This window comes from Balearica regulorum, chromosome 1 (genome assembly GCF_011004875.1).
Source record: "Balearica regulorum gibbericeps isolate bBalReg1 chromosome 1, bBalReg1.pri, whole genome shotgun sequence".
NCBI classification, from domain to species: domain Eukaryota; kingdom Metazoa; phylum Chordata; class Aves; order Gruiformes; family Gruidae; genus Balearica; species Balearica regulorum.
The window spans coordinates 108,246,434-108,265,236 of NC_046184.1; the positions used below are offsets into that span (position 1 = coordinate 108,246,434).

The window sequence follows — 18,803 nt, forward strand, 5'->3', positions numbered from 1 at the left end:
TGATGTTCTTCCCTGCTGTTTTACGCTGCTTTTTCACCTTATTTTGGCAGCAGTGGGAAAAAGACAAAAGAAGCACCAGAGAACAAAGCATGAATCCCATTCCGGCAAAAGGAGGGAGGGGGAACAAAAGACGTAAGTGGATGGACTACTTATAGCAATTACTATCAAATATTTTTGCACTTCCTTCCTTAATGTAGCTCCTTTCCTACACAAAGGCCTACAAATAGTTCTGAGGGGTTCCCTTTGTAGAATGAGGAGAAAGGAAAACTGTAATAAGACTGCAATGAAGATAAATTTTCCCAATAATGCAAGCTACAGGAAACACATGGAGGTCAAATAAAACTATTATTTGCCTTTTCAAACACTATTTTCTTCAGCTGCTAAATAAAAACATTATGAAGCCATTTTACACAGTAAAATTTAACCTTATATTAACCTTCCATATTAAGTAAACAAACCTTTCTAGCCAATAAGCATCTCTGAACTCTCCAAGATGATAAGCAATACCTTAATTACATTCATTTACATGACTTTGAAATTGTTCCAGACCAAAGTCAACGACTACAAGGTCAAAGAGTATGGAAATCTAAAATAAGGAGAAATCCATAGTCGGCCAGTTCACACAAGCATGGTGCAGCATCCTTTCTACTCAGTTTGTAAAGGATCAGGGACACCAACCTGGTGCTCACCTCTTCATCAGTTACATGAAAAAAGAAAATCCTCTGAAACAAAGACTGTGAGTGCATCTTTTCTTTTTTTTTTTTGAAGACTATTCAAAGTTGAAAACAACGGACCCTTCAGAATTGCTTTTAATGCCTAATGGCCAATCAAACCATATGAATGTCTTATGCAAGTATTTTATAATATTCTCACTGAAAGGCACAATAGAAAAGAAGAGATATTAAAAAAAGATGTAGCAGAATCACTATTACAGAATATTTGGCATAGTGCCCTGTTATATTCAATAATGCTAAACTGAATAGTTTGCCGAGATTTATCCAGTGATGAAAGTGGAACGGTGGAAGAGACATCACCATACTGATTCCACACTACCACGCTTCATGAACTGTGCAGATTCGGAGAGGAGCCCAAGCCCAATAAAAAACACTGCCTAGACTTTCACTGTGATCAAAGCCAGACTATATCCTTAAGACATGGGGAGAAAATATCCTGTGCTTAGTCCTGAATACACTCTTTATGATGCTACCTGAAAACCTTTATTACTCAATCTGTGCTATGCTTAGAGCAGGAAATGCTAATTACATTCAAGCAGCAATTATAAAGATTTTTAAGACTGTTGCAAGAAACTTGATAAAGTATGTTCTACCCTCAAACAGCAGAAAAGCAGACACAGCATCCATCCCATTCCCAAGATATTAGATAATGGCTCAGGTATCACCAATAGCAATCAAATTAGCCAAAATATAGCATACATGCACACTGCACTAATGGATTGTTTCAGGATTCCAGTTTGTGTATTGTAACCATGAAAATATTACAAATATGCATATACAAAAATCTACAGTACAAAAAGTACAGCTTTTGCATTTAGGCAATCCCCTATCAATGCACTGCAGCTGACAACATTTTCTTAGTATTAAATTAGACAAATCTCCCCGCACCCTCACTTTACTAGCCAAGCACTTTTTACTCAACTCTCAAGCCAACAACCTTCTGCAATTTAAGTATGATTTAGTGCAAGAGAAGCAATGAGTATTATAAAATTTATGCTTGTTCACCTTCTCTCCCCACAGAGAAGGGCAAGATGTTTTTTCATGTAAATATGTATTAGATCCAAATCATTTAAATAGATATTATTCCATAGAGAACATGATGCTGCATATGCCCATTTCAGCTCCATGTTACTAAATAAACTGCAAGATAATGATGTTGCCTGGCTCATCCTAAAGGACACTGAAAATATTTCTAGGCATTTCAAACAGAAGAAAGAGACTTTCATACGAACAAAAGAAAAAACTAAGGTGGCTTTTACAAAGCTAGGTAAGGTAGAGACAAGTTGCTCATAAAACACAAATTACTAAGTCTGTTCAGGAACAGGCTACAGCTGTTACAGCAAAAGTATAGTTCAGGTACATGGAATGGTCTTTATAGTATGAATATCAAGTCATTACTATCTTCAATTTTTATTTTTTTTAGATGGAGCAAGGGGAAGATAATGTTGTTTGCAAAGAGAAAAAAAAGAAATTTTAGATAGGTGACTAATTTTAAAGTTAATATAGGAATGTTAATTCCATGCAGTTTTATTTCTCAGTTCTATTTAGCTACAAGTGTCATTGCTGGAATGGAGAGAGAGAACAGGGAAAACTTAAACACTGTCTTTTAAAAGTGATAGCTTTAAGCATTTATTTTAAGTAAGCACATATATCTCACTGCTCTTCACAAAACACAAAAGTTAATCAGTATGTTGCCACAAAGTACATTTATAGTTAACAATTTAATTTAAAATCATGTATTTATTTAAAGTGAAGACTGTCATTGGTGTTGACGCTATCACATACCGTTTGGGCTGCAGTCAGTTATCTTACAATACAGTCTGACCTCTGCTTGATTTTAAAATAGGAAAATCACCTTCAACTACGTATGAACCTTGAACATTATCAAAAACAGTTTTATTGCATCGACGATTTGATGACGAGAAACACAGTCAAGACTTATTGTGCTACCTATTTTATTTTAGGTTTACAAGGCAACCTCATGATACAATCAGAAAAACTATCCAGAGAGCTACAAGGCAGGGGGGAACCCACAATAAAATATGCACTTATCCTAGTTAAGCAATGGATAGGATATAGAGAGCATAATGAAGTGGTGAAACCTTTGAAGTACCAAAATTGTCTTCTAGCCGACCACACTCGGAACTGGAAAACTGCTCGTCCTGAGGCAGGTAACCCTCTGGACAAGCACACTTGAACAGCAACTGCTACAAAGAAGAGGCTCCTTACGTAGGAGCGCATTGAGCTAGATTCCCCTTCCAAGCAAAGCATTGCAAGACAACCAAAGCCTACAGGTCCACGTTCAAAACAAACCTGACGAAGGAGGAAGTGTTCCTCCCAGACCTTTCTGGTTCAAAACACTTGCCGCAGCAGCCCTGCCACGTTCTTCATATTGCACCGTCAGTTTTATAGCTGTTAGCCCCATTACAACACAGTCGACAGTTAAAACAAAGAGCAACTAAGAAAGTACAATATTCTATAACTGGCATTTACAGCACCGGCCTTGGACTTCTAATCTTTACCAGACCAGCACACAAATCAATCTATCAGCTCATAAAGGTGTGCTTTTTTAACCTCTAAAACAGATGGGATTGGCCAGAAACGTCTGGCATGTCAAACTGCTAATCACTGCTGCCCTTTGCACAAAATAACCCACTTAAGTTGAGGCATGGTTGCACTGTAACAGACATTAGTCTGTGGGAAACCCATTTAACTGTCACATACTCCCGCCACTCCTGCTCTCCCTTAATTAAGCCTAATGCCTTATGTTCTGACCTTTTGTTCTAGCCTATTAACCCTATCTAGTACAAGTTCAAATATGTTAAACTTAAAAGTTTGCTGTAAAATATTAAATGCCAAGCTACAGAAGGAACGAGGGATGTTTCTCTACCCTGCAAGTTACCAATCCCTTTACCAAATTTCCTAGGTTGACAAAAAGGAAGCACTATGTTCATTCCCTAAGACAAAATATATCCAAACTACTCATCAGTTTCACAGCAAAAAAGTAGTTTCTTCCACTTGCATAGCCTACCTTTTCCTCTTCAGAGGAGAAAGGGGAAAAAAGTGAAACTTCTGTTTGCATCTTCATATCCTCAGGCTTTTGGGTTTTTATCCAACAAGAAAAGCACATACTATCAGCCAAGATCACACTACACTCATTTGCTGTTCTCTAAAACCTATCATTAAAAATAAGACGTAATTGGTTTGAAGTGGCCAATTCCTCCTCAATTAAAGGCTGCCTCTGCCAACCTTGCTCATACTGAGTCACCACCTTGTTCTTTTGACAAGTTAGAATTACCACTAGTTGTTAATTCTCATCTGTATTTTTTCATAAGTTACATCTTTTGAAGTTTCCCAGGCTTGCATAAACTTAAAATAAGGACATCATTTACAAATTTTAGCGCAATACTGCAGACTTTTGTTTGATGCAAGCTCAGCTTCGGACAGCATGACTACCTTCCCCTCTGGTACCTCTCAATTCACGAAGGTTACACAAATTCAACATCATCAGCAGTTACGCTTGCAAAGCAGTACTCATCTGGAGAAAGACCACCCTACTGGCCCAGAACTCTGACTTAAAACAAGAAATCCAGTTCCAGTGACAGAACCAAATCTCTGATAAAGACACAACTCTACTGCACTCTGCATCAAAGCTATTTACAACAGTATGCAATGCAAGCTTATGTACCAAGACAGGTATTCTACAATTACTGCTTATAACCAATGAACAAACTTGTTCTTCCCTCCAAACAAAATAAACAAGAAAAACCCCAAACCACCAACCCAAAACATAGCACTATAACAACAACTGTTTTATAATGCTGGTTAGAAATGGAAAAAAGAATGCAAACTGTGTCAGGATTACCAGGCATGTATACACTAACAGACACATTTTCTCAAATCTTTAGCTTAACTGCCTTACTGACAAGCTGAATACTTGGTGCAAGACTCTTATTTGCAGCTTACACTTCTGCAACTCTGACTAAATAGAATCGCTTTTAAACAGAGGTCAATCTTGAAGCAAAGCTTTGAATTACTTAAAATCTTTCATGTCTTCAAAAATACTTAAAAAACCTTGTTGCCACAAAAGCCACTGTCTACTAAGTTAAGGCTGTGTAAGTGACCATCTGCTGCTGATCACAACAATTCTCAAGTTTTAAATAGCTAATTAATTACTTCGGTTTTAATTCCTAAGTGCCTATCTTACTGATTCTGAGACCAGCAAGTAACAATTCCTGTAAATACAATTGCCCAGACAACTAAGAAGCACTATAGCAATGCTAGACTTCTTTTTCTGAGTCGTCAAATAGGAAACATCAGGGAATGGGAGGGAAAAGTGAATCCCTCATCTTGACTTCTCTTTATTTCCAAAACACTGATTCTGGATAAACCCAAATCTCCTCAATTCAAAAAAAACAAGAATATTTTTCTAATTATTTCACTTTGCTATATTCTATTGCATTGGAGAAGCTCAAATTGCAGTACACAGACCAATGCCATATTCAAGTAAAGTCAAGCAACACATGAATCTATTTAAAAAAAAAAAAAGAAAAATATATCCTTGCATCTGCAGTTTGTGCCATGACAACAGATATGCTAGAAGTTTTGCAGGCTGGGATTTGGTATGACTGCCTCCAGCTTCTAGACCTTCCCTACTAATGCTCACAAAAGTTGCCACTGGAGGCAATGCAAATGAGTCCTAGGAGAGACCAGAAACAAAACAATAACTGCTTGTCAACCATTACATGCCCAAATTGTATTCTTTATGCTCATCAGCATTCTCAAGTTCTTAGGCATGCATGTAGGCCCACTGAGTACAGTGGGGCTACTCAAGTGGATAAAATTACTCACAAACCAAAGTGCATATACATAAGCAAATCACTGGACAACACTCAGGGAATTATTCCCTGGTATCAAAGAAAAATAGGATTTAGGAAATGGGAACCATGGGAGCAGATCCAAACAAAACGACAGTGGTGCTAAATGTCTACAAGCCATTGTAATGTAATATCTAATAATGATTTTACTGTGACGGTCCCTTGCCACAGCAGCTCAATTGGGATCCGTTTTATTTAAAAAAAAATAAGAGATTATAACACGGTAAATTGTATTTAATCTTCTCTTTTACTCCAAAATCATATTTAAATCAGGTTCTTCTCTACTTAGCAACTACCTCCCAAACAAGTAGGCTAGATCTTCAGGACTTACCAGCAAATTCCATACAAAATGTTCAAAGGCTTCTAAAATATTTATTTCTCTTTAATCAGCACACACTGAAACTCTTACACTAAAAGAGAGTGATTACCTTGAAAATTAATCACTTTGAAACATATTATAATCCTAACATACTTACATATATGGCAGACAGTTGTATGGCAGATTTGGCAAGACAAAGAAGAAACCCCAAACCAAAGAGACAAGGTAAATAACCCAAACAAATTATTTACCTTGAAAGTGGTCCCATCTGGAAAGCTCTTCCTTCAGGAGTCCAAGGATGCATTAGTTTTCTTCCTCAACAATTCCATGCTTGATCTGAAAAGAACAGTGGAAATCACCCTGTGAAACTCTGCATATCAATTTTTCCTATCCAATATACCTCTATCTACTTTCTTATTGTTGGAAAGTGATCCTTTATTTTTGGTTGTAAAAACTGCAAATAACATTTCTGTTTCAGAAAAAAAAAACATCGCTCCAAACTTCAGAAATCAAAATTTTCCAAAAGAAACCATCAGTAAAACAAGGACAAACAACTTGCATAGTCTAGACTTGTACTGTCAAACTAACCGGACAGTATTTCTGCAAGAACAAAATCAACGTTCAACTGTGATTCAAAGCCACAGCCCTCTCTTTCTTCCTTTCATTCAAAAACCAGCTGTGATGTGAAAGTCCTCCTTCCTATGTAGCAATTGCTGCTTAACACTTCAAACTTGCACCTATGAATGTCAAAATCATATTTTTAAAAAGCCCCTATTAATTTAAATATATATATTTACGGAAAAGATAAAAGCATAGTATAACTGGTGAATGTAATGTTAAACACCACAAAATTAGTTAGAAAAACCTAAACCAGTAGAAGTTATAATATTTGCTTTTGAAATATTTAGGAATTAAATACTATATAATATTAGAGTTAGAACACGTTTTCCATCACAAGCACCACCTTAAAAATCCTTCTCAGCACTTCTCTATTATTCCGAACTGAACTTTTGCTAAAAGATGCAAACGTACAACTAGCCCAGATCATTGTTATTTATACTATTTCAGCCTTTTTCTTGTGACGAGCCTCATTAATAATGGTTATGGTAAATCTTCTGTCACCAAGTTACCACCCAAGCAGCAAGTTTATTATGCATAAAGAGTCGAATTTAAATACAATAAACTATGGGGGGGGGGGGGAAGAGAGAGACTTTCTCCCGTTTGGCTGAACTTTCCCCTCCTCTTGGTTGGCAGAAGTTGTTCCTCTCCTCTTTGCCTCACCTTTAACTGCTGGTCTCAGAAAAACTGTGTACAAAAGCCTTTTAAACACAGAATTTCTTCAGCACAGAGGACCCCACAGATGGCTATGGGTGTGCTGGGTGGAGGGGGGCAGAGTGGGAAGTGTGTGCATTGGGGGTAGCTCATAGCATTTCCCCCTTCTGCAAAACCAGTCAGGCTAAAGCCAGCTTAGAGAAAACATCTAACACTGACCATTGCAATGTGCTACATGGCAGGGGGGAGATACATGTGTTGATAGATGGGTCATCATCCAAAAAAGGATCTATTCAAAGCTTTCAGGTATGTGAAAGATAACAGAAGCATGCTGAACTACTGCCAGCATCAAGACCCAACAAAAGCAGTAGATCCAACTAAGCCGAAAAATTAAATATCCTGAAATACTACAAGCAGACACCATTTCAAATCCTTCCTCTATATACATCACAAAATGAAAAGCCAATTTGCTCCACAGAACAGTAGCAATCCTCAACATTCGGATTCAATTTGGGGTGAGGTGGGGAGATAAAGCTACCATTGCAGTCAAAATAACCAGAGAAATGATGGGCACAGTGGCAAAGGTGGCAATAAACATAGTTCAAAGCCTTCCCAACCCCATTTCTCTGAAAGGGCAAATAAGCAGGATGTGGAATCTTTTGTGACCAAATGAAAAACAGGACAAGAGGTCCCTCAGAGCAGAAGGAAGCAGCACTTTAAAAAAAAAAAAAAAAAGTATTCACTTTGTCAAGTCATCTTAATTTGAGAAAAATTGTTAATTCCAGTATTTTTCTATATTACAGATGTAGATAACATGTTTTTTCCACCACTGACAAGTGGTTTTACTTATGTATTCCTACTTCCAATTTCTGTCTAGTAGGGGGAAAAAAACCCAACAAACCACCACCACAGAAAATCAACAAACACCCCACACTGTATTGCCATCAAGGTTCAATGTATAGACAGGATTTCCTTTAGGTCAGGATTAAACAGTCTTTTCCGCATTGTTTTAAAGGGACTACTAAATGTTAATAAGAGTTTAGAAAAAAAGAGAACAAAAGAATTTGTTGTTTCTGGGCAAAATGACATAGTTGTTCAATAATGTTAAAAAAAATTATTATTCCCAAACACTCCACAGCTGGATCACTTGCTTTGCACACCTTACAGTTTTGGGGGTTTTAATGTTGATTTGTTTTATATTATAAACTGTTTACAGTGGGATAGGTGATGACATGAACACCACCAACAGGACATCTCCTGGGACAAGAACTATCAATCCTTTCTACCTCTGAGGTGATCCCTGCTTTCTGCATCACTGAAGAAGCGCTTTTGGGGGCAAAGTAAATACTCATTTGTTTCCAAATAATAGTTTCGGTCAAGACTGAAACACATTTTACATCTAGCGCCCAATTTCTCATGACTACTCCCTCACAACTTACTCCCTCAGGAGGAGGAAAAGCAGCCCACCAGAAGCCTTTGCCAACACCAAGCTGCTTTTCTACACTAGACCGCTTTGAAAATGGTGACTAACAGAATATCTGTAGCTTCCACTTTTAATCTGATATTGCCTACAAGCAAAATTGGTTTTCCTCTGCTGAAGACAATGGTATTTAGAAATAAGTGGTATGAAAACAGAGTTTCTCTCAAGACAGGCAATTAAACAGGAGCAATGAGCTCCAGTACCAATTTTAGTAAGAGAAGACTATGCCAGGAGGGGTCAGACCCAAAATAAGATGGCTAGCAACTGCTTCTTCCCCTTTCTACACATGAATATTTATTTACATGAATCTTAGCTACTATTCTCTTTCTTCAACCATCAAGCCAAGTGACCTGCAACAGACAGCCAAATAAATTACCAAATTAATTCTTTCAAGTGCTAAATAGGTCTGTTCAGATTTCTAAGTATTTGAAAGAAATAATCCAGAAACACTAAAATGCAGACATTCATCTTTACCAAAAGAATCCCTCTGCCTGCTTTTCCCGAGACGGATCTTCCCATCAGAGAACACAAGAAAGTTTTTACATGGTCACCGATGTCCATCCAAAGTACTGCCTGCCAACCGCAGCACCTTGTTTTCTAATTCTGTATTTTCAAATGCAACTCGCAAAACCCTAACACTGTAATACCCAAAGAAACATCACAAGTCTTTTAAATACTTTCCTCCTAACTTTCCTCCTATTTGCTACAGGCAGGCCAACACAGTTCAGATAGTTACTGTTGTTATCGTTTTGGCCTGTTGGCAGGAAGAAAGAGCAAACCACAAACGCTGTTACCATTAACCTTTTTGTCTTTAGTTTAAGACTGTTTAGACAGACTATCAAGCTTATGGGTTTTATCTTTTTTTGTACATTTGTGCATATTCTCTTGCGCATTTTTCCTCCTGTTCAGGCTTCATTCCCTACCTACATTATCTTTCCACTTGCCTGTCATTAAACCCCTGCTGAGCAGTAATGATTTATACTTCAAAATTTGCACTTCTTTTCCCAAAAGGGTATTTATTCTTTTTTTAATCCATAGGATAGTTATTCTATTTATCCTGCCGATTGCTCATAACCCATCCCACCGCTCGGTGCCTGTCACCCAGCAGCTGGGAGGTCAGCCCAGCCCCTGGGAGGTTGCCCACCAAAGCCCCACTCACAAAGGGGCTCATGCCCCCACACCAGGTACCCAGTGGAAACCCCACACTCTCCCCCCATCTCTCGTCTGGACTCCCTCCACTCCCTACACGTTCACACACAGGGGAAAAAAAACCCAAACACACACACAAGCCATTTGGGTTTTGAGAGGTTCGGGCAAGTTCTGAAGAGTTATTCTAAAATTAACAAAATATTACAGTCTTGGTGTCTTCTCCAATAGCCCTGCAAGGAGGTGTCAAGCGCAAGCCTTGAGCAAGACAGCTGACTGTGGGAAATGCAACTCCCTGGCTTTGCCTTGGGCAAGTTTATACATGTGCTCGGCTCAACGCAAAACAGAATTTATCTTTTAATATAGTAATGTCCTGTACTGTCACTGGTAAAATTAACAGTGCTCTCACTGCTAACAATAATACAGCTGGTATTACAGAAACCTTTTGCCAACTTTCGAAGCCAGAAAAATAAAGTTAGCCCTGGAAAAAAAAAACAAAAACAGCCAAGCAAACCTTTGTCAATCCTTTTAAATCAATCCCACATTAAGCAAAACCTAGAGGCAAACATGATCACCATAAAGTAAATTAATGCTTAAGTTCTACAACCTTTACTGAAATACTTTAAAAAAAAAAATCAAAATTTTCCTTGCTGCCTTTTATAGAACAGATTCACCCTAAACACAGCTATCAAACACTGCAGGTGACACAGCCAGCTTCTAAATCACTCATTTAAGTTTACAAAATAAAAACATTAGTTCACTTTTACTTTTTTATCAACACCGTTTTATGACTGTAATAAATTTTGGTTATTTTATTTTCCTCCAATTTTGACTAGCACATCTTTCACTTTAGAACAAGAAACAAGTACAGGGAGCAGAAAAGAGGAGCATGTTTTTATCTGGTAGTTTTCTACCCTAACAGGAAAAAATAAATAAATAAGTCCATCCATTTTGACATTTGACAGGATCTTGTCTTCTGTGCATGCAGGGTCTACAAAAACCTGAAAACCATTGACAGCTCTCGCTCATTAGATAACTCTGAACTGTAGGCCAGTCTAACAGGAGGTGAGATTTCACCCCTACCTGAAACATGCTGTCACTCGTTGTTACCTCTTCCATCCCACTCAACAAAACCGTACACCCCTACGTATGCATTTCACTCATGGCAAACTCTCTGTCTTGCTTTGGAGTCAACGTCAACTCCATCTCCAGAGATCGCTGATAAAACAAGCCAGAGTTCTCAACCACAACTTTGGGAAGACAATTGCCCCAGACAGAAGCAGCCCCAAACCTGCCCGAACCATGTTCTGGATGAGAACTTTTGCTCTCCGAGATGCCAGTTTGCACTGCCCATATAGCAACGATTACTCAGATGCCCTTAAATTGGATTTTAACCACAAAATATCCCCAGCTCAAAAAGCTTTTGTCATATGGCATCCTAATGTGTCACTTTCTAGTGTGTTCAGTCAGCCCTGAAAACAGTAAATCACATTTGAATATTAAAGAAACAGGTTTTCTGCCACTCCCTCAGGGATACACCACCCCCTTTCCACAAGTGACTGCTTCCTCCCCGTAGGTCTTCACAGACTGGATTCGCACTCTTTGATAAATAAAGCTTTAGAGTATCTCTGAACATTTATAGTGCCATGACTCAGTTAAATTCTAATCAGCCTGTAAGCTGTCAGACACTGCAGGCAGGTCCCCTCAAAATAAAACAAGGAATAATATAGTCTCCAGATTCCAGATAGATGAGGCAGAAGGGAACAACTTCCACTTCAGCTTTCCTAACATCAACATAACCCCAAAGCCAGAAATCCCACCATTTTTTCAACATCTTCAACACCTGTCAAGCATTTTAGCTGAATTCTTCTTCAAATTGAAAGCCTAATAAACCATCAGAATCCAAAATACAGGAGAAGAAAACAAGCAAGGTGCAGCACAGACACAAAGCTGTCCCTTATTTTCCCTATGCCCCGACACTATGTTTCTTTAGATTTCACTGCCTTCCAACTTAATTGCCAAGTGACACTTATAAAGAACAGCCTCAAACAACATGTTCCCTAGGGAAATAGGGAGAGGGAAGTGTGTGTGGAGCGGAATCATCTTTAAAGGGCTTCAGGGACACAAAAACACGTCTGGAAAAGTAACCTTTAGTCTAGCAAGGAAACAGCGACGTCCCTCAGGAGCCCGAAGCGATGAGAAGGCATCTTTGGGGGAAGCAAGGAGCCGAGCCTGTGCCACCGACAAGAGGTAATGGAGAAGGCACTGAAGGCACAGGCTGCCCGCTCGCAGGTAGAGGTGGAGCGGGCGGTAACAGACAGTCGGGGGGGGGCGAGAAGAGGGAAGCGTGGCCTTGCCCGCAGCTGCTGTGAAAGCAGCCGGGCGGCGGGAGGCGAGCGAGGCCGCGGCCGGCGGGGCCGGGTCTCCCCGCACCCCCGGGCGGCCGCCGGCGCCTCCCCGGCCGCCGCAGCCGCTGCGCACCGAGCTTGCGGGTCTTTAAATAATTCACACGCACACCGGGGGGAGGAGGAGGGTGCCCCTCCGAAACGCGGACCGAGGCTTGCAGCCAGCGCTCGGGAGAACACACGCGGGTCTCGGGGGTAAATACTAGTAACTTTCCCGTCCCTCCAGCTCCCTCAAACCCACCCTGGCCAGGCAAACTTTCGGCTCGCACCAGGGGTGGGGGGGTGCCGGAGGGGCGGCCGCCCCCGGAAACAGCCCCCGCCGCCGCGACCGCCCCCGCGCCGGGCTCACCCCGGCATTGTTCGCCCGCCGCCGCCGCCTCCCCGCCCGCCGCCCGGCAGCGCAGCCCCGGCCCGCCCCGCTCGGCCATTTCCCCCGCCAGCAAGCACGGCTGCCGGCGGAAGAGCACCGCACTCAGCCCGCAGCGGGCCCGCGCACCCCCCCACCGCGGCGGCGGCTCCTCCCGGGCGGGCTGCCTGGTGCCCGCCGGCCGGCCTCACCTCGCCTGCGGGAGAAGCTCCGGCGGCAGCCCCCGCGCGGGCAGCGGGCACGCACGCCGCCCCGGCCCAGCGGCCAGAGCAGGCGACGGCTCCGGCTGCCAGGTCCCGACGCGGAGGTCCGGGGAGCGGCAGCGGCGGCTCCCAAAGCCGAGGCGGGCGGCTGGGTCTCCCGGGTAGAGGACAAGACGGGCCGAGCCGTCTCCCGTGTCCCCCCTCCCCGTCCGTCCGTCCCCCCTGCCCGTCCCCGCGCACATACACGACAAGCTCCGTTCCTCTCCGCGCCCCTCCGCGGCTCGGGGCTCTGCTGCAATGCCTGTGAGGCTGACTTTCAAAGCCTAACCCGCAGCCGCGATCCTCCCCGCCTTCCACCTCGCCCGCCGCGGCGCAGCCCGGCCCGGCCCCTCCCCGCGCCGCGCCATTCATCTCTCCAGCCAAGTTTCTTAACCCTTTTCTAACCCCCGGCGAGGGGAAGGAGGGAGGGAGGGATGCGCCCGCACCCCTCCGCCCCCGCACCGTTTGGGCGAGGAGGCTGCGGGGCAGGTTGCAGCTCAACGCGTCGCACGTACGCAAGTCGTGTCGCCTCCTGCCCTCGCTAGTTAATCTAACTGAAGGCGCCGAGCCCCCGGGAAACAAACTTAGGAGCGATAGCACCGGAGGACCCGTATTTAATGAAAACAGCGGTGGCTTAAAATACCTTTTTTTTTTTTTCCCCTTCGGTTTGCTTAGACTACTGGGGGGGGGGGGGCGCTTCCAGCGGTTACCATTTCTTGTCAGTTTAGAACGTATATTTTCTGCCTTTTCTCCAAAAAAACACGCGCGAGAAACTTTTTTTATTTTTTTAACGAAAAGCCGAGAGCCTCTGCCAGCGCAGGGCGGCCGCCGCCGGGGGAGGGCAGCGGGGCGTCCCGGCACCTGCGGCTGCTCCCGGGCGGGCCCTGCCTCCCTTCCCCCGGCCCTGCCGACCGCGCCGGCCCGGCCCTCACGGTTCCCGGCACGCCTCGTTATCCCTCGGCCTCTGCCCGCCAGGCCGGGCGGCGCGGGGAGGGGGACAGCGCATCTCTCCCGGCTTGGGCCGGAGCGCCCGGCGGTCCCTGCACCGCGGGCAAGGGGGACGCCCCCGGCTCCCAAACCGCTCCCCCTGCGGGAAAACGGCTCGTCGAAGCCACGCTGTTTGCCCACGTGACAATAAATATAATTTGGGAGAAAACCCAGCCTCGGGCAAGAGCTTCCAAGAAGAGTCAGCCCTCCATTTTGGTAGGTGGCATCCCCGCAACCTCTGCTGTCAGAAATTGCATTATACGTCAAGTTGTTCTTTAGACTTCATTCCCATGGAAGAGGAGAGTGTCCAGAGATACGCACTGATACGGCTGTCGCGTAGGCTAAGCTGCAACGGGCTGCGCCCTTCATCGCATCTTCTGCGCGCCTGTGTTTAACAAAAGTCTCGACGCTTTGCGTGTTTGCTAAATGCTTTACAGAACACTTGATGATACTTTACTACTTCTCGAAGTTAAAAGACTGAGAAAAGAGAAACAAAATTGTTTGCAATTCACTTATAAATTGTGCGATAGTATCTGCGTTCACGTATGCCAACAATTTAGTTGTAAAACTCAGGTAAAATAATTATAAATGGTATAGTCAAGCATCTTTTTAGTAAAAGACTAATATCGTTAAAGAACATAGGAATTTCCACCTTAAAGAATGCAAAAGGGACTCACACTTGTGAAAAGCCAAATATTTCAACCTAGTGATATCATGAATGAAAGTAGATGTAGGAATGTTAAGGAAAACCTCTTTCACTTTGGAATGTACGGATTGTGTACAGGCTTACAGCGGAGCTAGTAATGTATTACTTGACCTATTTTTTTAAGCCAATGAAAGATTTAGGTTAACTTCATCATCATGTGTTTTTAACCACTTTCTTCCAGAAACGCAGCAGCATTTTCTAAAGCTGCCGCATGTCACAGTGTCTATACAACAGTCTCTTCTTTTGAGCGTGTAACTCTCATAATATAGCCTGATCTTCCTCCCATTAAAACAATGTTTTGCTCTTCATTTCAGCAGTAGGCTCATTTAGCAAATTCTGGTTGTAAAGAAATGATCTTTAATTTTTTATTTCACAAAGAATCTTGATCTCAAAAATGTTTCAATGCTAAGCAGCTGAATTATCTAGGGAAAAGGAAATTTTCTCATTACTGCAGCAATTTAGCTGCTATTTCAATCAAGGATGTCTGTAGTAGAGACCTCTTTCATTCTTAACCTTAGGGAACATAGTGCGTAGACGAGAGACCTACAAAATGAGGAACGTTGAACAACCAACAGAAAAAAATGCACGTGTAGAATATCTGTTAAAATAATTTTTGTTAGGTAACATATCGTTGGCTGAGGAAACAAGTTTCTGTATGGTACAATCAACTGAGAACGTGTTCAACAGTATAAAGTATGAATTTAGCAGGTTATTTCCAACACTTAATAGTCGCATCAGGCTGAATCGTGCCACTTGCTCTTATTTACCTAAACTATGAGAATTCAGACAATACACAAAATAAACTGTACTCTGTACAAGTAAAGGAAAATTTCCAGCACAGAGTGAAATCAGTCTTTCGAGAAGTATAAAAGTACTGATGTGTGTTTGTTGGTTCTTCCTGTGCAGTCTTCAACCAAACCTAAACACATACTCACTCTCCAAGCCTAAAAGACATGCAACTACCGAGGTACCTACCCTTCTGCCATCTGTGTGTGGTGTCTATAACTTCACTTCATTGTAGATGTCAAAAAGGGAGCATTTTTTCAATTTTTTTCCTTCAAGGGGAATTCTTCACTATGAGATGCCTGTAAATGGAAGGCCAATTATGACGGGAAAATGTAAACTACTTTTGGATTGGTCTTGGAAGAGAAAAACGCATTTATAGAGGTTATATTTGAACTCATTCCCAGAATTGCAAGCACTTAGTGGAGAGCTGTTGGTACCGTACTTTGGTAACATCAGTGAACAACTTATATTTATAAAAATATATAGTGATACATGCATACATACACACACATACACACACACACACACACACACACTCCCTTTACAATTGCTAACCAGAAATCTCAAGACAGAATGTATTTTGGTTTTGACCTAGTAGGAATTCTTTCAAAATCAAAGTATAATTGTAATTCTAACATTCTTGAAGTACAAAATTAATCTGTAAGACCATTTAAAAATGGTTAGTAAATCATTGACTTAACACCAACTTTTCCTTTGATTGCTTTGACTATTACAATAATGCATTTAAAAATTACGAACAAAGCTACGGTTCCAGTAACAAAATTTTGTCTTTATCTTGCTGAAGTAAAACACATAGGTCTGTGCCATGCAATAACAAGAAACATACTATTTTCAAAAAGAAAATGAAAATGCTATTACATGATTCCCAAATATTTTTAAGCTAATGCTAGCCTATTTTTAAACCCCATAAAGTGCTCTGAAGAGCTTGGGTGAACGACAGTTGCTCTTATGTTGATTTCCTTTAAGGCTATCTCAGCCTCTCAAAAAAACTAACAGCTCTGAAACTACCTTTTTCAATCACAATAATTAAGGCCTTGCTTCATGGCATCCAGTCATGATATGAAAGGCTTCGGATGTGGTCGAGAAGATAGCTAGCTTTACAGAAATTCATTTCCAGGCTAAATCTTACTCTAAGTTTGTCAGCCTTACATAGACAAATAATGAAATTCCATCCTTGACTCAGCCCAGTTCAATTCATGTAATATGTCAGATTACCAACTATTTGGAAGGTGCCCTCACAGAGGATTAAATCACCTAATATTCCAGAACTTATGTAGACACACAAAATAAATTTTAAAAAAATCATTATGATTCGTACTCAATAATTGACTTCAAAGAAGATTTGCCTAAATAAATGATAATCACGTAACAGCGTTCACCCATAAATCTGAAGCAGTAAGGTGGAAAAGTCGAAATCAATGGGAACCATACGTGTGTTATCAGAGGAAAAACTGGTCCAGGGCAAAGGCTTCTGCAGGGTGTACCCCAGCTCATATCCTGTTTTGTTCATGCAGCAACAAGTCTGCAACTGTTGTTGGAGGTGGAGTTGAATTACGCAATGACATGTAAAGGGAAGAGTATAGACTCCATATAACTGAAAGGTAGCAAGAGTACACACAGCTTGTTACTTTATCTACCTAGATTTAAAATTATAAAGGTATTTGTATGCATACATAACGCATATCATTCCCTACTGGAGTTGTTTTCTGTTGCTTCTTTTTTTATTCTACTTACACAGTTTACTTATATTTTTACAAGTACTTCGAAGCAGGTCATCTGACAGAAATGTATCCTCAGTGCCTCGAGGGGTTTTTTTTCTGCATTATTTAAAAGTAGACTGCAGATCGTGACTATTTGATCTAAGAGTAATAAGCAAAGGACCAGATGCTAGAGTCTTTTCAATTACAAAAACATTTAAAGACAGCTGTACCATATAAACTCTCATGGAGGAATCATATGCTTGCAGCATCTGGTGAGTTTTGGCCATGTCTCTAGAGCAGTGTATCTGTTCTGAGGCATGAGATAGGGTGAGGCTTACTTTCCCATATGCATTTTTGGGGTGGGGGTGTGCATTTTTTTACCATAGACAGGAACTAACACTTTGGGTCTTATATTTGATGGCAGGAAATAAATGCTACTTTCAGCCCCTGCAGCACCTTTCATGGAAGAATCAAAGGGACGTATGCTAAGTTGATACGACGACTTTACATTAATTGTTAATATTTTACCAGAACAAAATACTGGTGTTTTTAGCCAGAAGAACACATTCTGTACTTGTGAATTTTCTGCAGTTTCATCCCACTCGCACAAACAAACAGGAAAATACACTTCTGAGAACGTTGTTCTGATGAGTCACGTTCCTGGTAGTATGAAGGCATGTCCAGAAAATAACCGGCCTGGAGTTAATACTCCCAAGCTCACACGAGAAAGCACCAGCAGGGCAGGCATAGCAGTACGAAAATACTGTTACTACTTGTGGGTCGACGAGGATGCAGAGATAACATTTGAGAAGGTTATATGCATGTAGCTGTAACCGTTCAGAACATGCACATCCTTTCAGACTTCCCCTTTTCTTTGACAAAGATGTTCCCCACGTCAGCAATAACAGATTGAATAAGGGCTGAAGTATCGTGCCCTCTCTCACACCCTGCATTTAGAAGTTACTCTCAGTAACAATATTGTTTCCCAGCCCCATTTTTCTGGCTGGCTATCATGAAATCTGGATAACCCTTTGTCGTGGTTCTCATGATGACACAAGCCATGTTGTTGAGACAGTATGTTCTAAAATAAAATGAACAGTACGTACAAATTATACATACGGCGATCTGGCAGCCTGCACCACACTGCAAATGAGTAAAGTTCTGGAAAGGACCATTAGGAAGCAGCTAAAAAAGCGAAGCTAAAGTGTCCTGTGTTTGCCCTTCAATATAATACAGGTACCCGGCAAATGTTTTACAATATATGAACACTTTAATTACATATTGAAACTGTAATAATATTCTTTAGTATAAATGATCTTAAGTGCTCTGACTCAAGTCAATGAAACTGCTGTGTTAAGCTAAACTGTGTATCTCGTGTATTTTTATTAAATATGTTTACCTACTCACATATTAGCTTATGAACAAGAGAACCTTTGATGGAAAACCAACAACATAAAATGCAACTTTAATAAACTTAAGCTATGGTTCTACCCATCCACTAACTTGGAACATTTGCTTGAGTAACATTAACTCAAGTTTCCATTTCTTTATTCTTTTTCTCCATTTATAAGAAAAATAATCATAGCTTGTTTTATTTAACAACAAATAAAAGGAAAACAAGCAAGTCCAGCTTTATTTTATCTGATTTCAGTCACACCACAGTGCAAAGATCACATTTCTAATACGGCACACGCTACCTTACTTTAGCCAGCTCAGTCCTCATACCTCAGAAGAACGGACCTTTTATTGATGAAATAATAC

At 41.3% G+C, this 18,803-nt stretch overlaps 1 protein-coding gene across 4 annotated transcripts in view; it reads right to left on the reverse strand.

The window, feature by feature from the left end:
- Nucleotides 1-13,195, reverse strand: part of NRIP1 (nuclear receptor interacting protein 1) — a 78,210-nt gene extending 65,015 nt beyond the window's left edge. For 2 of the 4 annotated variants that reach the window (XM_075769739.1, XM_075769728.1), the window contains exons 1-2: nucleotides 13,048-13,192; nucleotides 6,182-6,266 (exon numbers count right to left, since the gene is read on the reverse strand). The gene's annotated coding sequence lies outside the window, so the exon portion shown is untranslated. Of the gene's footprint in view, nucleotides 1-6,181; nucleotides 6,267-12,474; nucleotides 12,682-13,047 lie in introns of those variants that run through there. The other 2 variants (XM_075769708.1, XM_075769717.1) reach the window with 2 other exon arrangements.
- Nucleotides 13,196-18,803: the final 5,608 nt, after the last annotated feature.